At 42.9% G+C, this 27,394-nt stretch overlaps 1 protein-coding gene across 4 annotated transcripts in view; it reads right to left on the bottom strand.

The window, feature by feature from the left end:
* The window catches only part of LOC146831343 (regulator of G protein signaling 20-like), a 434,196-nt gene that overhangs the window by 243,101 nt on the left and 163,701 nt on the right, over window positions 1-27,394 (bottom strand). The window lies entirely within an intron of this gene.

Below are 27,394 nucleotides of genomic sequence, written 5' to 3'. Positions count from 1 at the left end.
TGCTGCCTTGCACTGTATTTTAGTAAATCTGCCCCTTAATGTGGTACTAATCAGAGTCTCACTGCAAATTATCAATGTGGTAGTTTATGTAATCCAGTACTTAAACTACAAGGTTGTATTATTTCTGTACGCAACCTACGGGAAATGGTAGTTGCAGTCTCCAGCTTAATGTATTTTTTAGGTCTGGCTTGATAGCACTGCTGTCTTCAAGACGCATTGTTATCAGATCTTTAATATGTACATAGAGTGGGATTTGGCTCAGCCCAACACAGTATTTCTTTCACTTCCAGCTATTAGCTGTTTGGTATTTCATTCTACATGAGGGACTAATCTATGTATCAAAAGTATGCTGAATAAATACACCTTCATTTCTTTAACTTAGGAAACAATTGCACATACAAAGCAATACTTTTTTGTTATGTTTAGTTTTTGATTGCAACAAGCTGTTCTCAAATATTTTAGTAGGGACTCAAAATTAAAGCCAATGCTTTGCCAATTAAGAGAGTATAAGACTACTGATGCAAATATGCGAGTCGAGAGCATTCTTTAATTTGATCAAAGCAAACTTTTTGTGAATAGCATAATTCCTGTTCTAAAACGAATTCCCTTTTACGGCACAATCTACTTTTGTTTCTCCTCTACCTGATAAAAAAGTATTTATTTAACTCTCATCTAACCTACTCATAGGTATTTCTCATAATAACCTCATTCACTTAGCCTTCATCCAGCCTAAAATATGCAACTAATCTACAAGTAGCCTGGCTTAAAAATTCTTCATTCAGAGAAGCTCCTGATTATTTGGCTAAAAAGCCCATGCCACATAGGGGCCCTTGCGTGCTGCTCAGTAAGAGCAATATTCAGAAAATACCTGACAAATCAGCAAAACGTCATAAAATATAAACCTCCACTATTCTTACTCCGTCTTGCACCATTCCTTGCTCTCTTTGAAGAGAAATGAAAAACACATCCTAAAAGTATTTAGCCAAATGACCAACAAGATCCTCTCACCCACGTTCACTCTAAAAACTCATGTACTATATTTCTGGCATTATAATGTGAAATTATTTGAATAAGTACGACTTGTAGCCTCACTTCATAAATATGTTGCCAAGGAAGTATATTCAAGCCCACTGGTATTATGTGGCAGGGGAGGGCCAAATTATGTGGCAGGGCTGAGTAAATTATGGGGCACGAAAAAGCAAATTATGAGGTCTAATGTGGGACATTTTTTAATAGTATTACTTCATTGTTTAATATTTTTACTCTTGTTAACAGTGGGCATTGGGCGCACCACATTAGTACAAGTTTAATACCCAAATATAGCAATAAGCGACGGAAAGGTGACCAGGGAGAAGGCCTTCCACTGCTCGGCAACACATGCCACTGCATATTATAGTAACTTTTGAACCGTTTGAGCTAAAAACAATTTTTGTTAAAATCTGCTGATTATTCAGCAGATGATGGATTATGTGGCAAATACAGCAATTCTATAATTATGCAAAAAAAGGGGCAGCAGTACAATTGCATAATTCCAGTGACCTTGTGTATGTCAAAATGATTAAACGCAAGACGCTGTTGCCTAGTTCCATAAAGATGCACCTTTTAAAATATAGCCGTACCCTGTACAATCCGTGGCTACTGGTTAGGCCTACAACTGAAATAAAGGGAGTCCTTTGGGGAGAGTTTTTTAACGACAGACCTACCATGCGATCTTAATTCATAGGGAAATCAGTTTGTCTCTAGAGAGTTGTAATATGTATGACTACTTCTGAAAACACACACGCACGGACAACAAATGAGAGCCCTAGACAACACTATACCAGAAACTAGGCTTTGTTGTTACAGACTTGCAAACTTGAAAAATAAATTTGCCATGTGTGAGCAGGCGCTGTTTGGAGGGTTGGGGCTTAATGCCAAGAACAAACTGAAAAGCATATTTGCTTCTGTCCCCTGCCCACATCAACCTCCTCCCCCTCAAAGATATAGCAAAAACAAAAGGTTGCTGAGGCTGCTGACAATGTCAAGGGGTGTTTTCACACCGGTTGTATGACAGAGGCACGCATGGTTTAACCATGCTTACCTCTACAACGCGGACCAAACCACAAATGTGTCTTAACCACGCATTCGTTTACCACAAAGGCCTTTACCCATCAATGTTGCTGTAAAGGCATGATTGGTAAAGGGATATGTGTGGTAAAGAACACCACTACCTCAACCCTCGCTCCCCGCCCTAAGCCCTAAAATCTTATCCCCATACCTTGCCCCCTACACCCTAAGGCCTAAAACCTACCCCGCCCTGCCCTTAAAACTATGCCTTCACCTCCCCTCGCCATGAGGCTTAAAATCCTTCCCCTACTAAAAAACGACCCCAACCCAAGCCCCCCGCCCGGAGCCCAAAAACGTACCCCTGAGCTGCCCTTAAAACTACTCCCGCCCTTACCCCCGCCCTGAGGCCTAAATCCTGCCCCTTTAATAAAACTACCCCGACCCCCTGCCCTAAGCCCTAAATCCCAAACCAAGCCCCAGTCCTTAAAACTACCCCAACCCATTCCCCCACCCTGAGCCCTAAAACCCTGCCCCCTTTGAAAAGACTGCCCGACCCTCCCTGGCCTGAACCCTAAAATCGACCCCCACCCCTAAAATCTACCCCAGCCCTTAAAACTACCCCGATCCCCCCCCCGCCCTGAGCGATAAAACCCTGCCCCCTTCTTAGAACTACCTCGACCCCCCCCGTCCTGAGCCCTAAAACCTGACCCAATGCCTAAATATTACCCTCCTAACCCAACCAAAGCCCCACTTACCTGTCCGTGTCCGGAGCTTCCTGTTCCGGTGCTTCCTGTTCCTCCCTCCGCCCATCTGGACACTAGAGCACTATATGAGTGGTTAAGGCAGATGAGTGGTTCAGGCATGCATGGTTACGCTTGCGGGAAGCGGCATGCGTGGCTCAGCCCGCATTGTAAAGCTGTTTCCCTTTCACACCTCTTAATGGACATCAGCTGCTTACAGCCTCAAAAAAAGAGGTGGAATTCCACTCTGCAGGGGTTTCAAGCTCGCCTTACTGCCACCATGTGATATGGGTTCCTCACGGGGTCACCATGTGAAGGGACCCGATATCGTGTGACACACTGTAGCACCTTGTGAGTTGTCAGGTCAGTTGCTATGATGTAAACTTTGCTAGAGAGCTCAGTCACCAGCAGGAGCATGCATAAAGAACTGATTAATGCAGGTGACTGGGCAGCACAAAGCAGAGCATAAGAAGACCAACATTAACTCAGAAGAGGAATGTTTGTGCCATATGTTGATATGAGCGCAGTGCCAAACGCCTTCGAAGTAGTTGATGCCAATCCCTGGCTAATCTGCGGAAAGGGGGTGTATTGGCAGGGGAATCACACCGATACCTTCGGATTGAAGACAAAGCCAGATGTAGTGTGACCTGGCTTTGTATACAATGCCAACGCCAAATGGGAGTAGGCAAATACAATGGGCAGGCAGAATACCCTTCGACTCCACGAGTAATAAGCAATTTCTGAGAAATGACACATTTTATGCAACTTACTGCTGAAGAGTTATCTGTGCATAGGAATCTGGACTGGCGGATGAGCCTGAAGAGTGAGTCTTTCACGCTGGACACCGCTTGCATGCATTTGTACTATGTGGCGATTCTGAGCCCTACAAAAATGGGCATTTTTAGACTCAGGGGAGCAATGACACAATTTGCTGGCGACTCTTTGTAAATACGGCTCTGCATAAATGTTTTCATTTTTGCTGCACAAATGCATTAGAATGCTGCTCGAAGTTGCATGGCTCGTCTCTGTGAGCTAGCCTGTCAGTGTCCACACTATCATACTAGTTCTCCCAGTATATTGGTTTCATGTTGACCAAGTTAGGGGCATATTATCAAGATCCCTCGCTAAAATTATCACCGCTTTAGCGGCAGAAAACTGCTGCTAAAGCGGCGATAATGGGCTTGCTAATATGCCCGTGAGAATTCCAATAGAAGCCCATGTTCTGGTGCGATAATTTTAATGCCGGATCTTGATAATATGCCCCTTAATCTCTTAATGAGATACCATTTTATACACTATCCTTCATTACGCCACTTAGGAGTTAGGAAGTTATTTGCAAGCCAGTTTCTATTGCCTCCTGAAAATATCCAGGTTTGTTTTTATTTTGCCATGGCCCTGTCAGATTGTCCAATAAAAGCACATGTTGCCATTCATGCTTCTGAATAAGCCCCCACCAGAAAATGTGTAATTCACAGTCTCATAGTTTCAGAAATGGTTTCAGTTTTTATTAGTAACAACAGAATCATTGCAGTCACTCATAACTCTCATGGAACTATCAAGCACCAGCAAAGCAAATAGGTCTGACTTCATTTAGGCATATGTTTGTTGTTGTGTGATGTGTCCGAATGCTATAACTAAAAATAAGTCTCACAAAGGCAGCCAAACACTAGCCTGATGGCATGCTATGTCAAACCCAGGATTTTTGTTCACGTGTTTAAGCAGCATTCCTAATGACATAGTCCATATCTCTTAGAAAGGACTTCTGTTTACGTTTCTTTGGCCCGCCCATTTTAGAGTCTCCCACCTTATTCACTCAAATGAAACCCCTGTCTCTTCAGAGCACTAGCTGCATGTTGTCAGTTCTCATCAGTGTCCTGCTGTAGTGGGAACCATTAAACCCACTGCTTTAGGCCTCAAGATGGTGTCAGAGATGGTCTGTCATGGTGCATGCTCTGAGCAGGCCTCATCCACTCTCTGTTCATGGCCATGCCTGCTAGCACTGTATGGTGCAGAGCTGAATGCTGCTGCCATCACTCCCTGTAAGCCAGATGAGTAACACTGCCAGCATCTTCCAGGGCAGAGAACGACCTTGGACAGAAAGCAGACAAAAAAGCAGTTTGTGGAGGCTTGGCAGCGGGTGCCCTTGGGCAGGCCTGCTTCCCTGCATTGCAACCATCCTACGCAGTTGAATGCATCCTAGCACATTGCCCTGGTCCAGAATGTAACTATCATCCATTAACTAAGTCTATGGGTTGCCAGCACTCCAGGTCTCCAGGTAGTGTCACGCTTCGGGCTCTAAACAAAGGCCTCCTGGCCCAGTCCTGATCTTCGTACAGCACCACTGGGTTTTAAGAAATCCTGAAGGCATCAAAAACACAAAATCAGCTCTGCTCATTACTTAATCCCATTTCTCTAAATATGCATAGATTAAGGAAGCACGTATCTGTAAAGCATATCAGTAAGCGGTTACCTACAGGGCTATGACCCACCTACCTTGACGTACCAACCTATTGAGTATGTGGATATTTTGTAAGTAATAGTGAGGATGTGTGCAGAAGGCTATACCATCAAAAGTTTGTTTCCATTTGTGCTCCATGGCCAGTGTAAGAGGCTCTCTCCAAGTTGTCAAGAGCGTCATTTACTAGCCATAAGAAATATATTATTTGACAACCGGTTCTTAAATCCTAGTCCCAACATTTCTGGACTAACATTCTTCTCCTGCAACAGCATGAACCTCAGTGTACTTCACAGGCACTCTATGATGCAGCTTTAATTCACCAGCAAATGACTGCATGACGATCACAGTTACTTAAAGGATTCTTCTGTGATTCTATCTCAGCATGACTAAGACCATCTGAGGAACTGTGGGATGCCTGCACCCCACACTGGTCAAGTTTGGAGCAATGCCGGTGCAAAGCCTGCTACGTAGAGCAATTCCTCAATACTTAGCCTGCACTTGGCAACTGCACATGAGTTGAGGGAATCAGTACACTGCAAGGAGAAGATGGTAGAGACAGGTCTTCCTCAGTACATGAAATACCCTGTGGTGCATTTTTGCAGGTTCCTGAGAAACATTCCCAGATCTGGCAGACACCTGAAAAGAACATCAACCAGTGTGTGTGGGATGAATGATTACATTTTCTATCTAAGTAACAGTTCATCAGTGAGTGAATAAGACCCCAGAGCAACCCAGAATGAAGACAACGTTAACTGAGTTAATTTTTGTTTAAGTTCCTAATGGGCCCACCACCTATCTGCCCCTACATGTCCCACACTATCTCCCAAAAGTATTTGGGTCTTTCTCTCTGTCTAAATGAGATTTGACTCCTGTCATCAGAATATTGCATCTCATGATAACCTGACAACTCATACTAGTGCATATGTAAGAAACGAGACACTCCACAGGTGAATCCACATCTCAGACAATGCACTGTTGAAGTTTCCCACATTAACATTGTATATGTACAATAATATTTGTCATTCCACATTGAATTCACATTGAGCTATTGCAATTGAAATTAAACCATTATGATGTGTTTAAATGTGTTTTTCTGGATTAGTCTAAAGTAGGATTCAGTTAGGCTTCAACGCAATCTTTGTTAAAATGGGTGCCGTATCATGATGTGTGTTTACATTTCTGAACAGAGAGTTGCCTCTAGAAAACGTGAAGATTTGTTAGTAACCACAACAAAGAATCCAGCTAAACGTGAAGTGTTTGTGTTAAAATATTCTGCTCAAGCAACACAAATAAAGTCCATAATTAGAAAACGATGGGACATCATTGAACAAGAGGCTGATTTTGCGAGATTATTTCAGGAACCACCATTATTTGCACACACAAGACCAAAAAATCTGAGGGATCTTCTCAAAACACGCGCCAATACCAAAAGTTTGCATCACACAGGCATGAAAAGGTGTCACAATTGTGGACAATGTGGTAATGTAATTTCTGTAAACATTTTCACACATCCCCGCACTGGCCAAAAGATCACACTTCATCACACATCAGACTGTAATACCGAGGGGGTGATTTATGCCATTAAATGCCCATGCGGACTTGTATATGTAGGGAGAACAAGTCGCAAAATTAAAACAAGGATAATAGAACACAAAAGTAGGATTCGGAATAAAAACATGAGTTACTCTTTAGCAACCCATTGGGTTGATGCAGCACATACAATCCCTCAGTTACGTTTCACCATTTTAGAAGGCATTCACATGTCATCAGGCACTGATGCGAATACAGTTTTAGCATGCAGGGAAACATATTGGATCAAATTTCTGGGAACAGTGATCCCTGGAGGACTTAATGATCATTATGAACTAATATGCTTTGTTTGAATTCCATACTGTTTGTGTTGTATCACATTACTTGTTATCTATGAACTTGACTGTACAGGATTTGCACTCACTACTTCCTTTTTCTTTACTCTATTTTGATCATCTGGTATTTCGCACACCTGAGCATATATTACTCACACATACGTCGGACCCCTCATGCATTTTTTATCTAGATTTCTTCACACATTTTTATTTGGATTTCTTCACACACTGAAAGAGATCATCCATTGATTTATCTTGTTTTTTACTTACAGTACAACAGATTTTGGTGCTCTAGGTCATAACCTACACAATCTGTCACGCACCCATTTTTATCGGATAAATTGTTCATTTGCAGTGGTTTACTTAATATTTACAAAAAGCGTGAGGATTCCAGACTCATTTGGAGTGAGTCTGTTTTTCATTTCCTCGTTCTGTTACGTATAAACACAAACCCGCCCACTATTGGGTTTGACGTAACCTCACGTATGCCGGTGTAGCTTGATTCCACACGGAAGTCTTCACTATTATAGATCCAGGTGAGACGCGCAGAGATCGTTCTCGACGTGTGATTGTCGAATTTCATTTCCACCGCTTATACACCGAGGTTTACGATGTTTTTTTTTACCTTTTCAGATTACAGAGATGCTTTCTTCTTTTCACGAACATTTACGAGACTCTGTTTTGACCATCGGTTGATGGAGCAGGGTAAGCGTTGCTTAAATTGTACGGCTTACGTTGGTTTTCATGACACATAGGTTTCATTGACTGGTGATCATTCTTTTGTCTTTAGACTGATGAACTTTAACAGACCCTACTTGCATTACATTTGGGTAAGCTTCAAATTAACATACTGTGTAAAAGCGATAAGCAGGATTTATCACACACTGTTGTTGACCACTTCTTACGTTATGAGCACCATTTGGTTTCACAAAACTTAACGCGCACACCTAGTGTTTCAGTGTTTGGGCTTTACGTTCACCTCTTTTTCCTTTTTCAGAAGCTTGTTTTCGAGTGCAAATCCTATGAGTAATTTCTGTATTTTTGAAACGTGCTTTATTCATTCCTCAATGTACATTCATATAGTTTTTGTTGTAGTTCTGGAAGAAGTTCTTCAAGACACGACTACACGCATTCTACTGACTATTGTGCTTTAGAGACCCCCTGACGAAGGGTTTTGGATCGACCCGAAATGCATTGGGATTGTCTTTGTTACGGTTTTTTATTTTAGATTTAGGCACATGTACCGAAGTGCTTGTTGAATCATGCTGAAAATAGCATATTTATGTGCATAGGATTCAGTATAACCAATATAGTTTATGTTTAAACTTTCGCATTGAATTCATATATAATATGATTAATCGTTCTTGTGTCTTTGTGTTTTCATTGGCATGAGTCATATTTAATAATTCTCGTTTGATCTTGATTACTTTTGGTAACACTTGTAGAGACCTTGTGTCCCAGCGGTGCTTCACGCAGGTTATGGGTTTCCACAACCTCCTCACACTTTGAATCAATTAGGGACGTAGGCTCACATCCCTCACGTGAATGCACGCTAAAAAGTAGCTTTAAAATTTAGCTTTTCCATTACAATCATTTTGGTTAATTTGATTACATTAGGTGTGCAGGCCCACTCTTCTTCTGTCTTTTACATTTCTTACTTGACATAACATGCAGCAAGATGTGCACTGTTTATTTTGTATGACATATTGGTGGAATGTGGATCATTTATACGGATAGGTATGCACCTATCGCTAGCAATAAGGCCACCAATGCAATATAAGGTCCAGACATAGTCTCAATTAATTATTCTTTTGCTGAAGGATGTAGCCTTACGGCTAGAGCGGTCAACCTCGAAGCTGGGGAATCCGCGTTAAGTCTCTGCAAAGATGCTCAACATCCTGTGATTCTGGGCAAATCACTTAATCTCCCTGTGCCTCACAAAAATGAATGTGTCCTTCTGTAACGAAACGGGTGCTCATGTAAAGCGCTTCGATACACGGTTTCTCTGGTCTAGTTCGCACTATATAAAACTCTAAAAAACATTTGGTAGCTGGCAATGAGCAAGGAGGCTTAACTTAGGAGACAGGTGTGGGAAGCATTTAAAACACCAATACATTTAATAAGTGAGACACAACACACAATTAAAATCCACAAGCAATTTATAAAAATTTGAAATATTTTTATGATTAAAATAACACCCAAACAACAAACCTCCAATATAGGGAACCAGTGATATGACTTTTTTTTAAAGAATAAATGCTTTCTAGTGCTTAAAAAGATATAGTGTCAAGTTGGGATGCCTAGGTTGTGGTTGCCTTGGACAAAGTCAACATTTTACCTTCGCACTTAGAAACTTACTGGAGGATTTTCTCTCCTCGTCGAGCGAGGCTCCTCTTCAGACCAGGATACAAGATGGCAGCTTGGCTCAGCGCAAGGCCTCAGTGAAATCCTGGAAGTCTTGAGCTCCAGATCTTTCAGCAGGACAAACCTGAAATGCAGGCCAGGGTACGGTTCGACATCGGTGGCCTGACTCTCATCGAGGAGTCAGTCACCTAATGGAGCTATGCCCAAAGGCTGCAACAAACTTCTCCAAACTTCTGGAACTTCTTCCTGAAGTTCCTCTTGAGGGTGCAAAGTGTCCAAACACAAAACCAAAGGTCTAGAAGCTCTGAGATGGTTCTTGGAAGTGTGGGACAACAGTTCCCACAATGCACATGACCAAATCCTTAAACGTCCACTGGACACAGTCCAGGCTGGGGACTCCTTGATGGAGATGGTGCAGGTGAGCTCTGTTAATCCGTTGCTTTCAGAGAGTCCACTCCTTAATCCTTTTTGGAGCATGGTAAGGTCCTCAGGGCTGTAGTTCCAAGTGTGCAGCAAGAGCAGTCCTTCAGAGTACAATCCTTTGTGGTGCAGACCAGGGCTCCATCAGAGCAGTCCTTCTTCTCTGTGTAGTTTCAGGCAGCAGATCTGAGTTGCTAGGCAGCTCTCACATACTCATCCAATGTTCTGGAGTGACAAGTAGAGGGCACCCATGTCCGATGGCGGACAGGGTGCCACCCAAAAACATGACAGCTTCCTCCAAAGTGTGGCATATTCTTGTGCCACAAAGCAGTGTAACTTAAAATTCAAGATGAAGAATTCCTCTCCTTAGGAGTAAGACCTGGCTAAGTCAACCCACCGATGTGGCTCCTTTCCCTTAGCACTCCCCTTCCAGACCTCCTGCAAATCCCTTTCCTGGCGCTCACATCTGGCTGGGGGGTACAGGAAGATTGGGGTAGGCCTGGCTGGTATTCCTTAGTGTCCTGCTCCCTTTCAAGACCAGTTTGTTGACCCAGGTCCTTCCTTGACTTTTCTCTGTAGAGCTCCCCCCACCATATAACTTATGTCTCTAAGCAGTCCACTTATTACCACATCAAAGCAGTTTGGCCAATCCTGTTAAGGGCTGGCCAATCAGGAGAGGCTGCTAGAAAGCTGGATTTTGGGTCACAGAAAAGAAAGTGCTATGAATTCAACAGTGGCAAGTTGTTCGATTTATCATTACCAGTCTTTAAAGTCCTGAAGTATTATTTCAGCTCACTTCTGTCAATAGTTTAAATTATCCCATGTTAGCCTATGGAGCAAAAATACTACAATGGGGAAACATTTTTTTATTGTTTTTCCCTCACCAGGGCCTATAAAAAATCGTTTACAATGTCCCTGCTTATTTTTACAGGGCACCTTACCCTGGGTACACCTAGGATAGGCATTAGGGGTGACTTATATGTAAAAAATAAGGTAGTTTAATACTTTGGAAGTACTTTTAAATTCAAAGTTGAATTTGCATATAATTTCAGTTTACAGCTTGCAAGGCAGGGCTGACTTTTTAAATGACAGCAGGAAACACAGCAGTGCACACTTAAGAGCCTCAAACCTGCTGGGCCTCTACACCTACATGCCATATCACATACTAGGGACTTACAGGTAGGTTGTCAGTGTCAGTTGTAATTTTACCTAATTACCATATACATTTGTAATCAGAGCACTGGCCCTGGGCCTGGTTAGCAGAGCCTAGGGCACAGTCAGAGTCAGTTACGATCAGTATCAGTTAAAAAAAAATGGGGATGATCAGGGAAAAAAGGATGACTTTCTCACACATATTGTTATTGAAGAACTTGCAGAAGGAAACCTTTTGCTACTTTCGAAGGCTCTTTCTGCTAGGACACTGAACTGTATTAATTCATGATTGTTTCCTGTTGTTTGAGTAACTAGTTTGTTCTAACACCTTTGGGTGACAATAGCTCAGAAGGGGCAAAGCAATATTCATGGCGAGGGTTTTTGCCAAGATGGTATGGTTATGTGATGTTTTCAAAGTATGAAATGTGATTTGCTGTAATAATGCTCATAACATGCGAGTTTGTAGTTTACATGATTTCCAATGTTGAAAATGATTAGAAAACCCCCTGAATTTGTGATTGAGCCATGACTTTTTCCTGAGCCTCTGGAGAGGCTGCCGGATTTTCTATGTATTTGCTGTACATTTGAGACTTAGTCTATTTACCTAATTTGTGCTCACCATTGAATTATTTTTTGTAACTGAGAGCCTTCACGGCAATTGATTTCTTCATATCTTGATGGATTCAATTTAAATTTTATAAAACCCTGAAGTTTTTTCCTAGTTATTGATCTCAAACTTGCTTCTAGAGTCAATTATTTCTAGAAGATTGAATTTGAAACAATGTTTTGAATCTTGACTCTAGGGACATGTTACCTCATATTTGTTATAGGTCAACACAGTCCCCAACCCCACAATTAGGGACAATCATGCAGATTGTCTAAGTGATAGTATGCCCACAGTTTCTGACAACTCATCATAGTGCAGATGTAAGAAATAAGTCACCATGCATTTAAGTGCACATCCAAGACAATGCACAGTGACGCAAGTATGCAGTTGCCTGCTGATTGTGACCCTGTTTTATGCTGTGTTATTTTATGTTGATTTGTGTAGCACTCTATCACAGGAGAAGGTATCAATTGTACTTGGCCAAGGTGTGTAGGTGTGTGGTCCCAAGGTGCTTATATGAAGGGCCAGGTCTTCAGCTTCTTGCAGAACTCAAGAAATGAGGAGGAAGCTCTGATGTTTTAAGAGAGAATGTTCCATGTCTTGGGTGCTACGTAGGAGAATGAGCGACCTCCAGTTTTGCTTTTGCAAATGCAGAAAGTGTGTTTGAGTAAAAATGAGGCAGAGCGTAGGTGTCTGGTGGGTTGGTGAATTCTGATCCTGTGTTGTGTAGGGCTTTGTATGTGTGCATGAGAAGTTTGAATTGGCTGTGCTTGTGAATGGGAGACAGTGAAGCTTCCTGACATGTGGTGCAATATGGGTATGGTGTGGGAGGTTGGGCATAAGTCTTGCACCAGTGTTATGGATGGTCTGCGTAGGAGTTGTTTGGAGATTCCATTATAGAAAGTGTTGCTGTAGTCCAGCCTGCTGGTGATAAGTGGTTGCATGACGGTCCGTCTTGCGATCTGAGGCAATCAGCTGAAGATCTTTTGTATCATGCATAGGATGTGGAAGCAGGCAGTGCATACTGCATTAGGTAGAGCCTTCATGTTGAGCTTGTCATCTAGGATGATTCCTAGATTTCTTCCGTGGTCTGTGGGTGTTGGTCCTAGCTCTGTTGGCCACCAGGTGGAATACCATTGTGTGGTCTTGTTGCCTAAGATAAGTACTTCCATCTTGTTGAAGTTAAGCTTTAGACAGTTGGCTTGCATCCAGTCAGTTACAATGGTCATGGAGTTGGTGAAATTGGTTCCGAGAGTGTTTGTCTTGTCCGTCAGGGAGAAGGTGAGTTGGGTGTCATGAGCATATGAAATGACAGTGATGTCTTGTGATCGGAAGATGTTGGTTAGTGGTGTCATGTATATGTTAAAAGGAGTGGGGCTGAGGGACAATCCCTGTGAGACACAGCATATCAGCTTCTTGGCCTTTGTTGTGTAGGTGGCAACCTGACCCTACTTGTCGAGGTTGTCTGTGGGGTTAGGCTGAGCAGTGCTGAGGGTGCTGAGCCAGTCTGCTTCTATTATTTTGTCCCAGGTCAGGCTTAGAGTGCTGAACCTGGTAGGGGTGTTGACTTGAGGTTTGTTGATTTGGAAGTGGATGATGGATTGGTCAGTCCATGTGAACTGTGTGGTGGAGTTTATTTGATGCTGTAGCATGTGGTGAAGATGGGGTCCTGTGTGTGTCCTGTGGTGTGTGTTGGTTCTGTGATGAGCCGGGTGAGTCCAATGTTGCTCAAGCACTCAAGGAGTGCTGTGGGGCAGGGGTCATTTTGGTGTTCCATGTGAAATTTGAGGTCACCAAAGAGAATGTAGGCTCTGGAGTCGATGGTGAGCGCAGCGACAAAGTCGGTGATGAGGTGGGTAAAAGTGGCTCGTGGTCCGGGTGGTCGGTAGGTGATGGTTCTGTTAAGTGTGAATTTTCCGGAAGTTTTCAGGTGTTCCATGAATGGGGTGGCATTTTCTGTCAATATTGCATTAGATTAATTCTTTGAGATGATAGTGAGTTCTCCCTCTGGCTTATGTAGGAGGTCCTGTCGAGCGATCTTGTAGACTGCTGGTATTGCTGTAGCGATATCGGAAGCAGATGAGGAGTTGAGCCATCTCTCTGTGACGAAGAGGATGTCTTGTGCGTTGCTGCTCAGAAGGTCTCATATTCCGGTTGTCTATATGCCGAGTTACTCTGGCTTCCACCTGAAAGATTGTGCAGCTTCTCACATTTGAAGCTATTAAAAAGCCTGTATTTTAAGACATAGCTGCTTCTCTCCACCTCGTACTGTGTATTTGCCTCATGCCACACTGAATACTCAGTCACAGCCCACTTTGTTGTGAATGGGTTCCATGTGCCAGGTCTGCTGTACTAGAAGCTGACTCCTACTGTTTTGTCTTTGGGTTTGAGCAGTGGTTGTGAGATGGCATATTTGCTTGTGACACGCTCCCAATGTTAAGGTATGCTCGCATACTGGCATTGAGAAATGACTCATGCCAGAGAAAAGAAAGAGGTAGCTGGCACTTCAATGAATTGAGATTTGAAATTCCTTTCACAAATGAACGCGTCTCCTAGTGCATTGAAGAGTGACTCATACTGTTACCCCGCTGGCTCTGAATCAGATAGGCTTATGTTGAATGGTATAACACACTGCACAGCTTCCTTCTTTCACAATAGGGCCAATGAGCATCGAATCCCTGTATTGGTAACATCAGCTTCTTTAGTGGCTGTGCAGTTATGATCGGCCTATTCATATGTTGAAATTCTTTTGTGGTAACTCGTATCCTTGCAGTTTCACGAGCAACATTCAAAATATTGACTTCACTTTCAGATGACGGCATTGTTCACTACTTTCCTCATGAAAAAAATGAGACAGTGGTTTCAAAAGGTATACCCTTTACTTGTCCAGTGGTATGCCTTTGAAAGGCAGCATCGTGTTTAGGTAAAATATAGTGTTACTGCACAGGGAACTTTAAATCCAAGACCCAGCTTTACTAATATTTTGCTCTTTGACGCAGGCGCTAACAAGGAGAAATGCTGTAGTTTCCAAAACCAGCTTATGCATTACATGTCTGTTGAAGTTCACAATACACATCCAGTGCGTGAGATCCTGCTATGATTTCATGGACATAGGACTTTTTACTGGAAGGATATTTTTCCAGAGCAAATCCTATGCTAGACAGTGCACACTGACCTCTGCTTTGTGCTGTTTTCTCCCTCTTTTGACTGTTGCTGTTGGTTTGCACACTGAGAGTTTCACCAGCCTGGCTCCTGTAGGTGAGAGCGGTGGAGCGGGGTGGGGGAGGAGTTGACAGACGACAAAGAGGTAAAATTAAATTTAAAAAAAAACAAAACCACTTACCTTGTGCTTGCCACATCACCAAGTCAGCAAGCGAAGTGTTTTTTTTTTAATTTAAGTTTACCTCGTCAGTGTCTGTTGGCTCCCCCTCACCATGCCTCACCAATCTTACCTACACAGGCCATGCCTGGAGTTTCAGATTACTTACTGTTTCCATGTGGGATTAAGAGCTAGCAGGATTTTATCTCTAATAAGACTTCTCACTTCAAACAGAGGGCCATTACCATGCACTGTATATGCTAATATAGTGTCAGTGATGCTTCAACTCATGAAGTGCACAAAACACATTAACAGATATGTTCCTAAACATGTTCTATACCTAACTCCACGTATACGTACCATGTTGATATATCTATCTTTAAAGTACGTAGATGTGGAGTTAAAAATAGTAAATCCTTACCTCCCTCTGTTCACTTACCTGTACGATATTTTGTCTCCCTATATTGTGGTCACGATATTGTGACTCATTCGATATTTGGGATTCGATATTCCCTACTACAATCCAACAAGGGAAAGTTCACCAGTTGTAAAAGAAGCCAACTATCAGCCATTCAATATAAGCCAAGTATTGCATTTCAACAGACAAGTAAGAAGGAGACCATGATAAGCTCTATTATTGACTTTGTTGATTTTTTTCGTGTCCGAGGGAACTGCATTAATTAGGTCTAGAATACTGAGTTTATTTCAAATGCATTCTCAGTTGAGAAAGTTTGGTTGTGCAAATATTACATTGGTTATGATCCTGGATAACACTATTAGATCCATGGTAGAGTTGATTTTGAATTTAGCTCCATGTATGATAATGAATTATGTTGATGTTTTTCACATTAGAGGAATAGATGTAATGTACCTGAATTTAATCTGCAGTAAACCGTAGAGGCTGCCAACAAATTGTAAGCCTCACCCAAAGGGTGGCTTTGTGCTATCTCAATATCTAGTCAAGAAGGCAAGCTCTGGATATCCACTCCGGCAAAGTAATGGGTCCTAACCGACTCCCCTTTGAGCTTTTTAAACCAATGGCCACTAAATTAGTGCCTCACCTGTTGAATACGTATATGGAATGTTTTGAGTCGGGAATCCTTCCGGCCGATATCTGAACCGCCTCCATTGTGGTTGCCCATAAACCAAATAAGCCAGCGGAAGACTGTAAATCATACCATCCTATCTCCCTCCTCACTGTCGAGGCTAAGATTTTGGCCGAACTACTGGCCAATCGACTCCTTCCATATATCACTGAATTGGTTCATCCGGACCAGTCCAGGTTTATGCCGGGAAGAAATACGGCACGGAACTTGCGACGGGAGAACTGGGCCCTTGGTGGAATTGGAACCATCAGGGAGGAAGCGATCTTATTGTCCCTAGATCCCACCATGGCATTTGACACTATTGAATGGGATTTCTTCTTTGCTGTATTGGCTCGTATGGGGTTTGGACCCAGGGTGATCAGATGGATTAGGCATCTATACACACAACCTACCACGCATGTCACCGTCAACAACCATCGCTGAGCTACCTTCCCCCTCAGACGGGGCACGAGACAAGGTTGCCCATTGTCTCCGCTGCTCTTCGCCCTGGTGTTAGAACCACTGGCCAATTGGGTTAGGGGTGATCCAGAAATAAGGGGACCAAAATGGATGATAGACCATGAGGACCGCATCTCGCTTTACGCGGATGACATTCTTCTCTATCTGTCCTCTCCCTCACGTTCTCTGCGGCGTGCACTCCACATATTTCACATATTCGGCACCCATTCCGGTTACAAGATTAACTGGTCTAAATCTCAGATGTTCGAACACCCCCAATTCTATCCCAGATTCCTACTTCTCCAAACTTGATAGCGTCATGCGGGGACTACTGTGGGAGGACCGTCCGCCACGCATTGCAATGAACAAGCTCACCATGGGATGGTTTGACGGTGGCATAGGGTTACCTGATATACGACTCTATTACCAAGCTTCGCAATTGACAGCTATAAATAGGTGGGTATTTGGTCCACATGACGAACCTAATTTCCGTACGGATCACTGGCTCATGGGGCAGGGCAGCTATAATAGAGCGTTGTATACCAATCCCCGTAAGCTTAGCTTGACAGGCCCTACAGCCCGTACGGTTGAGGACTGGCATGGAGTCACGAGGAAACTGGGTTGAAAGAACCGCTTGACTAAAGCAACACCACTCTGGGAACCTGAGATATTGGGATGACTTAGTAAATGCCCTGGGTTTGACAAACGAGACACAATGGGGATATCCACAGTAGGGGACATGTGTATGAAGGGGAAACAAGCCACATTTGCTGGCCGTAAGGCTAAGTACCAATTGACGCACACGGAGACCTACAGATACCTCTAGATCAGACACGCCATTTCGGCGGCCATGCCCATAGGGCTCCCTCTGCCTGAGTCTTCCCCCCTGGAGGACCGGTTGACACTAGACCCCATGGACCACAAGGCAATATCCCTCACTTATAAAAAATTGGTAAATAACCAAACTGACCCGATGCAAAGACTACGTGTGGGCTGGGAGTCGGACCTGGGAAGTATCGAGGATGGCGAGATGCGCTGGCCTCCCCCAGGGAAGTGGCCATCCCCATGAGAATATGTCTCATTCAGCTGAAAATCCTCCATAGAGTATATTTTGATGCTACACTCCTTTTTAGAATGGGTAGACGGCCCGACCCGCTCTGTCTCCGTCATTGTATTCTAATTGGCACTTTTGTTCATATACTCTGGGAATGCCCACAAATAAAGCATTACTGAGTCACACTGCAAATGGAAAGGGTATGCGATAAGTCCCTAAAGCTATCTCCCCTACTCTGTCTGCTTAATATATGGGAGACTACTGACCTTTCCCAGGTGGTGCAGCCGTGGGCCTCGATGGGTTGGGCCATCGCTAAATGGAATATTGCACAGAAATGCGGGGTGGAAGCTGTCCCACTTCTACGTGACAGGGCCAAAGACATGGATAGTGCAATGATTGCAGAGAAGGCTGTATTCAAGGATAGAGGCTGCCCCAGGAAATGGGATCACAAATGGGGGAAATGAAACAAATACAGAGGGGACATCTGCGTCTCACCTACTATAGAATTGCGGCGTGAAAGGCCCACTTTGTTGTCTCTCCTAACAGATATTGGAAAGCCCTCTTCTCCAACACATTAATGAGGGATATGTCCGATGGGCCTCATTCCTCTAACTTTTTATTGTTGTATGTATTTCCTTTGATGTATGGTTCGCTACATAAATGGCTGGACACTGACCGGAAGCAACAACATGATGTAAACTGTGCGCCTTATCACGTGAGTGAAAAAAATTTGGAGTCATGTATTGGGGACCTGAATATGGCTATCATATTGCTATGTACCGATGCACTTTTGTTGAAAAGAAAAACTGTTTACAAAAAAGGCAAGCTCTATAATGGATTATTCTGACTTGGGTAACAGGGTCGTTAGTTTGCCTCAACAGCCTGTGTCTGTCTTTCAAGGCAGCAGTAGGGACGACATAAACTCATGGCCATGGGTTGATGATTTGCTCATTCTATGTAAGTTTCAGGAACCAATCTCATCTTTGATTTATCCATAATCTCTCATGGAATTATCCAGGGCTTACACCAGCTGATCAAAATATAGATCTTCTTGTAGAATTTATTGCTTCAATTATCTGTCTTCAAGACACTTGGGTAAGGTATGATTTTTCAGTTGACAAATACCATGTAGCCCGCCCAAAATCTCAATGAAAGGTCATGCAAGTGGTGGAATAGCCACCCTTTGGAAGTAAAAGTATTTGTGTAATTGCGTAGTTCAGTTTCTGTTCCTATTCAATGTGTATCTCCCTCCGGGGCTGAAAGAAATTTCAACAATGGTGTAAATTTATTATAGCTACACTTGAGAGAAGAGGCAATTTGATTGGGTTTTACTGATGTAATGGATGAATATGGAAGAGTAGATATTAAAGAATTGTGTAATATTCTTATGTCTTTTTCCACATTCCTGTAATGCTGACAAACGTAGTATAATTTTACTTGAGAAATGAAGGGAGGTGGCTGGTTTGACAATCAAGTGAATGTGGCAAAGTTATTATTCTACAAAATTTAGCAAGAAGGATATTAATAGTTTCAGAATAACTGACTACAGACTTAACACCTATGATACTTCTGGACTTCTTTTTTAGACCAGGGTTTTGATAATATATTTTAAGCATTACCACGGCATTCCATTTCATATTGAATTGGACTGGAATTTCAATTGAGTGTTAAAAAGCGGTCTAGAACTCATGTATTTGTATAAATTGGAGTCTGAAAAATATAACCTTTCTATATGAAATGCTCATTCCTTGTGTAGACTTCCTTAACAATAGTGAGAGTGATAGCTTTAAATATGAATTATGAATGTGCAAATATTTGACTATTTTTGAGCAACAAAGTAACATCTCGAAAGGGAAAAGGGATCCATAGGAAGCTCTAAAAGATTTTTTAATATCCATTGAAATAAGTGGGCTGAACTACAAGCACTCTAAAAATTATTTAGTCGGTTGAACAAAGGTAAAAAGACTTGAGGAAGATCTAGTTATAGAATATTCCTAAGAAAGAAACAGGCTGATTTTGCCTGCAATTATTTGAATCGTGCTGCACAGGAAAATAGCTCGACATTTTTGGGTGATTATAGCTTCGTTGTGCAGGGTGAATAAATTGCTCTGTTCTATTTTTCAGCTTTATGCTGTAAATATGTCAAAAGAAATGTTCTCTCAGTTACAGGAATAGGATTCTCTTCTAACTGGTTCACTTCTCACACAGCAAAGTAGGTAGCTCAAATTATTTCTGGAGCTACGCATTCTTGTTCAGTGGGGCAGATCACTTGGATTGACTTAGACACCAACCTCATCATCAAGGTCACATTGTCACAAAACAGAAAACAAAGACGGCATGGCATTAGCTCTCCCTTTTAAAGAAAGTTAAACAATTTCTTCCAGAAAGCTATTTCAGAACTACTGTTAAAGCCCTCTTACTTTTACATCTGGATGAGGGTAACACCCTACTCTATGGCTACCCGGGCTCCACAGTGACACCCATTGAGGGCATCCTACACTCAATAACATGTCTCATCCAGGTCCTGAAGACATATGACCAGGGGGCATATGTATCAAACCCTTTTCCCGTTCGCAAACGGGCCGATTCTCAGAATCGTCCCGTTTGCGAACGGGGAAAGGCCTTTTGGGATGTATCATCCCAAAAGGGCATCACAAATTAGAGAATCGCAAATTTGCGATTGCATTTAAGGAATTGCAAATTGCGATTCCTTAAATGCGATGTAACAAACACCCAAGTTGTGCGATTTCTCCTTAAGAAATCGCAAATTACCACCAACTTCAAGTTGGTGGTAATTTGCGATTTCTTTGAAAGATGCACTTTTTGGCATTTTTCAAAGTGGCATGTGGTGCACATACATGCCCTTAGGGCATGTATGTGCACCACATGTGCACACATGCTCATTTCAGGGGTGCATCAGGGTGTCCTTATGACACCATTGCACCCTTGAAATTATTCTCAATTTGCGAATCGCTAATTGAGAATGTCTTCCCATTCATTCCTATGGGGCTCCTGGCCGTTAGAAATGAACGGGAAGGTATTCCTTAATTGCGATTCGCAATTTGCGAATCGCAATTAAGGAATGCCAAAGAATCGCTAACAATTTGTGAATTTTTACTTACATCTTGTTTGCGATTCCCAAATAGCGATTCTCAAAAAATCGCTATTTGAGAATCGCAAATAGAGAATTTGATACATATGCCCCCAGATAACCCCCATCCATAGGTTATCCATTGGCTCCCCTTACCAGACCGCAGCATCTTCAAAACCAGCTGAATCATTTACAAAGTAATCACGACCAGTGCCCCTGCTTGTCTTGCAGACTAGCTCACCATCTCTGGTGAATCTTGGCATACCCGCAGACAGGACACCATCAGATTGCAGACTAAGGGCCTTATTACGACGTTGGCATCCTACAGCGGATGGTGCAACGCGCTGTCCGCTGTAGTACCGCCAAAGCAGTGGTGTGACAGCCAGTCCGATTGTGACTTAAATCCTGGTCTTGCGGGTGGTCCTGCAACGGTCTGTTGGCAGTGGTCTGCTAGGCTCATAGAAGAACCTATCATACAAAAAGCCACAGTCAGAGTGCTGACTGCACCTTCCTGCACGGAGTGTCATTCATACCACACCGTGCAGGAAGGGGTTCCAAGTCAAGGGGGGCATTACATGTGCCCCCCCGCATGCACCCCCAGGCCCAAATCTGGCAGGCGGGCCTTTTGCCATTCTGTCACCCTTTTCATGGCAGGTTTACTGCCTTGAAAAGGGGAGTGAAATTGCAACTTGGAATATTCTTGATGGTGGCGGCTGCGGCAATTCCTGTCGGTGAAAGACCGCTGGCCCAGGAGGATTCTTGATCCCGGCGGTGCCGGCAGTCTCATGGCGGTCCAACCACCTCATTTGTAATACTGCAAGGTGTCCCGCAGTGTGGCACTCGTCGGGCTGCCACCACAGGCCGTACTCGTAATCAGACCCAAACAATTGTAAAAAAGAAAAAAATAAGACAGCAGGCCCTTTCCATCTATGCATCTAGGATCTGGAACAATAACCCTGCTCCAATTTAGGAGAGATTTGAAGATTTGCCTCTTTAAAGAACACTATATCACAAAGCAGTAATCATTCACAACCCAACTTCCTCTCCTTCCCTTTTTCTTTATTTATTTATGCTTGTCTTTGACCAAGCACAGCATTTTACTGCCTTTTTTTTTTTTAAATACTTTTGTTTGATTGAAATCCTATATCCATACATACATATCCCATGGTAGTAATGAAAAAGCATTTTTGGTCCTTCTATTCCACCACTTCTATAATTCAGGAACTATACTGAGGTCTTGGTCTGGAAGTACTCCCAGTTTCAAAAACAAAAGTACCCCCGTAAAGCACCTAAGCACTCTAGAAAAAAACACCTAGACTGTGCAAGATCTTCGCCAGGCGTATTTTAGAGCATTTTCAGATTTGGGTTAGAGAGAAAACAATTATCCCATGAAAATAGCCGGGCTTTAAATCTAACTGTTACATGCTCAATGATCTAGCAGTTGTTCCGTCTATTATAGAGAGGTATGTTGGAACTTATGGGCAGCTGGCTTAGGGAGCTTTTATAGATTTTTCAACAGCCTTGATAGAGTCAGTAGACCATCTTTAAGTAATAAGGTAGTTACACTAAAGTTTCTATGGGCCCTTATGAAGTTAATAAATGTAACCCTCCATGATTCTAATTGGAGTTGTTTGATAATGGAGGACGCCAGAGGTCATTGTGCGGGCATAGTAACAGGGAACAGTTTAAAGTATGACTGTCTTCTAGTTCCTATATAGTTAGCCCTATATTTGCAAAATCTGCAATGAGTATGTGCCTATTTGTACATCTTTAACAAATTCCTACAGTGACATTTACTCCTCATGCTGATGTGCAAAAGTGGCGTGATCCCTTTTGATGGTCCCCCTTTAGGTCTTCAACATAGTCTGGATGAAATTTATTGTTAAGCTACTAAACTTTTTTTGAGGAATCATGTTTCAAAAAATAAGATTGAAGAAGCTCGTTAAATTTAAATGAATGTTGGGTCATGAAAGAAGGGAATGTATAAAAGCCTATATATTTTAGGAAGAATGTTTTCCTAAAATGTGAGAAATAAACATTATAAAAATCAGCAAGATACGATGGGCCCGATTCACAGAATTAAAATTTAGACAAAATCCTAAACTTACGACTTTTGGTATTCACAGAATGCACTTACTACTTTTGGTATTCACAGAATGGATTTACGACTACTAACTTTACGTCCGCACTCGGGCCGGAAATTCCGGCTTTGGGATGGAGGCGGAGCTTACGGCCCAGAGGCGGGGCTTCCGGGCCGGAGGCGGAGCTTCTGGCCCAGAGGTGGAGATTTTGGCCATGGCTACATCTCCGCCACTGGCCGGAATCCCCGCCTCCGTCCTGAAGCCCCGCCTCTGGGCCGTAAGCTCCGCCTCCATCCCAAAGCCCCGCCTCCGGGTCGGAAGTTCCGCCTCTGGCCCGGAGGCGGAGCTTCCGGACCGGAGGCGGGGCTTCGGGACGGAGGCAGAGCTTCCGGCCCGGAGGTGGGGATTCCGGCCAGTGGCGGAGATGTAGCCATGGCCAAAATCTCCACCTCTGGGCCAGAAGCTCCGCCTCCGGCCCGGAAGCCCCGCCTCTGGGCCGGAAGCTCCGCCTCCGGGCTGGAAGCTCTGCCTCCAGGCCGGAATTTCCGGCCCGAGTGCGGACGTAAAGTTAGTAGTCGTAAATCCATTCTGTGAATACCAAAAGTAGTAAGTGCATTCTGTGAATACCAAAAGCAGTAAGTGCATTCTGTGAATACCAAAATGGTAGTAAGTTTAGGATTTTGTCTTAAGTTAGTTCTGTGAATCGGGCCCCCAGACTCTGACCGATGAGGGTGCTTGTGTTGCTTCTATACATCCCTTGGCTGAAAGTAGTTTGTGCAGCTGATACATGTGTATGTGATCAAAATTCCTTCTTAATTACTTTGTGCAGTAGAGTATAAACTGCATAATTTATGGGTGCTTCTATGTAAATCAGAAGAGAAACTATTGCAAACATTCTACTTGTTGAGGCCCTCTATCTCAATCCAAGCTTTGCAGTTGGAATCGCCTGGAGAATGCAACCCCCTGATTCTTAAAAAGAACCATTAGGTGGCTTGCTGGTGTTATCAGAGTAGGGAAACCATCTGGTTGACATTACAGCACCCTCTACTTGACAGTGCTTTGGAATTAATGGTTGGTGGTGGGTGGCTGGACCTTGGCGCAGGGAGTCTACTGTGGAGTACCATGAAGATAGGTAGAGAAGTAGAATTCCTCCCAATAAGTTAAGAGTCAAAAGAACAGAAAGTGGAAGTGGTGTACTGTGTTTTAGTTGGTTAGGCTGTGTTGAATTTGGAAGCAGAGAGATGTTTCTAGGTGTAGAGGGAGATGATTCTGGACAGGTAGGCGGGGTCTAGTCAGTTGACCAAATGTGTGCTGATATTTCCACTCCACCGCATTGTCTCCAGCAGGCATTCATTGACACCGGAAACATTTTACTCAGCTTTTTGGGAGTCATGTACTTCAAGATGTTCATTGGTATTTCCTTCATCAAAGATCTCTCCCACTATTCCTTGAATGTACATTTTTCCAAACTTCAGAGGAACATTAACCAATCTGTATCGTTCTAACATTAAACTCTGTGTTCCCATGTAAGTTGCGGTCATTTTTTCAATTAGTGTCAGTTGTGCTATGACAGCTTTTCTATTATCTGGCTGAGTCACCCAGTATCAACATTGTTGGTAATGAAATATCTCCCCTTGTGGAAGCTCAAAATAATTCTTAAAATCCTTAATTGGCTCTCACCTGTGTCATGAAGCATGTTGGCTATTGACTAGCAGTCACTCCCTCCTTTTTCCTGAAGGCAATTCCATTGCTAGCTGGAGAAAAACCCAGCTTTAAGCGAATGATGGTTTCTGGAGAGGGAGACAGTGACAATCGCCTTGCTATGGCTAGAGATTCCCAGTCATCTAGTAGGGTATTTCTAATTGAGTTATAATAAATTTAAGTAAGCTGCATAACATCCCAAAGTGACTTGCCTGCTACATCTGGTTCCATGTCTGCCCAGTGCTTGCTCCATTCCCTCCCAGACTATTCCTTTTAGGATGTGCACTTGCGCTGCCTTGTACCAGGCCCTACAATTTTGCAATTTCGCTGTTCCCTTCCTTGTGAAATATATGGGGCTTGTTATGCCAAATAAAGCTCAGACGGTCCATTGAAGAATGACAAAGACCTTCTTTTCTTTCCGAAATGGAAAAACCTGGAAGATGTAAAGCAACCTCAGATTTTTTTTTAATTTTAATCATTGTCAATCACCACAACCATGACAAATATAGACATTTCATCATCTACAGAAATGTTTTTGTATGGCTTAGATCAGGGCACGTACCTTTTGACCAGTGTCCAGATTGCCAATCAATAGGTTCAATAGGATACTGAGGTACGTCACTGAGTCTTCATAGATGTGAAATGTAATCTTGTTCCTCAGACATTGGACCTTTGAGCTGGTTGGTTCCAAGAGCATCAATACTGATTTGTCTCCATTTATCTCGACACCTCCCTGGAGTTGGCCAGGATTGCTAGCAGAGGTGGAAATATGGCATTGTACACAAAAAGGTTCTGTGATTGGAGTTGCCAAGCCTGATGCCTTTACTTGAAAGAGAGGATGGAATCTCCATGGATAATAGCTTGAATGAGGAAATCAAAGGGGGATGGGGCAAACAGTCACTCCTGTTTGTGTCCTCTTTGGGACATCTAGGGGGCAGAGAATGCTCCATTTAGGAATATCCTGACACTGAGTGGTCAGTACTCCTCAGTGGCAATCTCTATGAAATCTCTGTCCATGTCAAACCTCCTCAAATAAGTAACTTATGAAGAACCATATCTGCCTGTCAAAAACCCTTCCTGCATCCACAGCTATCCATGCCAGACTCTTCTTTTCCTATTTGACTTTTCAGCTTAGTCAGTAACCTTGCAGATGTCAAACATCTAACGCCCTACGATGCATCCTACTGATCTTGGCGTAACAGGGAATGAAGTAACAGTGAAAGCCTGTTGAGCAGGATAGTTGTGTACATTTTACATCTAGATGGCATAGGGCACTAGGTCTGTATGAAGCCCAATTAGGCTTTCTTCCAAGGCTTAGATTTGACTATGATGTCAGCATCCAACACTGAAAGCGTCACCATGTTTATATCCCCAAACAAATGAAATAATTTTGTAATCTCGGGCGCCAGTCTAGTACAAATGTTTTGTCAAATGTTTGCACTCTCTGCCTCTTGACTTTTCATTGCCTCCAAGGAAAAAGTAGAAAAACAAATCCTGAAAATGTTAAACAAGCATTGGTAATGCCAATAGACCTTTTAAGGGAATGTTGTGTGGTGATGTGAAGTATACAAGTTAATATCATGAGAATAGATATGTGTGTGTGTGAGAACAAAGAACTATAGATTAATATTGGTGTAGGTTAAAATTTCAGGTGACATTTGCACTGTTAAGCCAGACTTAAAGATCCGTGTAGGTTAATGACTGCCCTCCTCCCATCTATGCTGCTACCAGAGACAAACAACATAAATGATCTAGTTATCTAAGACACTTTAATAGCATTCCAAAGTCATGTGTGTGCCTGTAAAAGTTTAAGATTAGGCAGGTGAATAAGCAAAATGACCACAGCTGTGTGGAGGCCAAGCATTTTTTTTTGTGGAAGCACACAACTTGTGCCCAATCAAAATATGTACTCCTGGCTCCCAAACTGTCAGCAAAGCCAAACACCCCCTCTCTAGTGATGCTCACAAAATTGTCTGGTGAAAGCTGCGCTGTCAAGCCAGACCATAAAAACTGTGACTTTTTGTTTCACACATAAACCCCAATAGAGGCCAAATGACTCCATGACATGCGTTACATTTCTAGCCATTTCCAGATGTTTAGCTAACAGTTCTATACATCATGTGATTTGTAGTATTTGGTTTTTCTCAATATAATCCTGCATACAAAGTGATGTTTGCTTAACGGACTGGCTGAAGGCGTCACATGGCACGGAGCCCCTGGGGATAACACAAGCCTGTGCATATATTTACTGAGAGTCCACCCTCTGGTTCACATCACCCATTCAAATTGGCGTTGTTTTTCAATATTTCTTGATTCCTCCATGTGAAATAAAAGTAACCACAGTGCAGTGTAAGCCCCCTCCTTCACGTAATAGGTATATAGCTCGTGGGACAGCAATGAAAGCTTCTCTCCTTCACAAAACAGGTATAGGTCAGGCAAGCTGGGCAGCAACAGCATTGCAAGCTTCCCTCGTTTACCAAACAGGTACAAATCACATACCATTAGTGCCAACTACCTTTCTCCCAAAACAAGGTTTAAATGATTTTTAATGACGAACGTTTTAACATTGTGAGTTTTTAAAGTTATTCTTTCTCCCAAAAGAGGTAATCATGTTAAGGTTAGTGCATAATTCCATCTATCACACACAGATCTCTGCAGTGAGTGCTTAACCCACTGTGCTGCTGAGTACATAGGTGAATGAGTAAATGAATGCTTATGTCAGTTCCTCTGCCTCTCTCCATTAGTGTTATTCTCTGTCAGTAAACTTAATATTGTTTTTGCACTGTTTTCGCCTACTGCCATGCCAGTGCTTGGAAAGAAGATAGAGTAGCAGGAAAATAATGTGACTACTTTTTAAACTAGGGAGTTGGCTGAAAAAGTGGTGCATGTGTGGGTCAAAGTAGTGGTACAAGATGAGAGCTCTGTAAATGTCTAAGCACAGACACATCAGTG

This window comes from Triturus cristatus, chromosome 5_1, assembly GCF_964204655.1.
Source record: "Triturus cristatus chromosome 5_1, aTriCri1.1, whole genome shotgun sequence".
Classification (NCBI taxonomy): Eukaryota; Metazoa; Chordata; class Amphibia; order Caudata; family Salamandridae; genus Triturus; species Triturus cristatus.
Note: the sequence above shows the minus strand (reverse complement) of the source record. Positions and strands in the feature narration are given on the sequence as shown.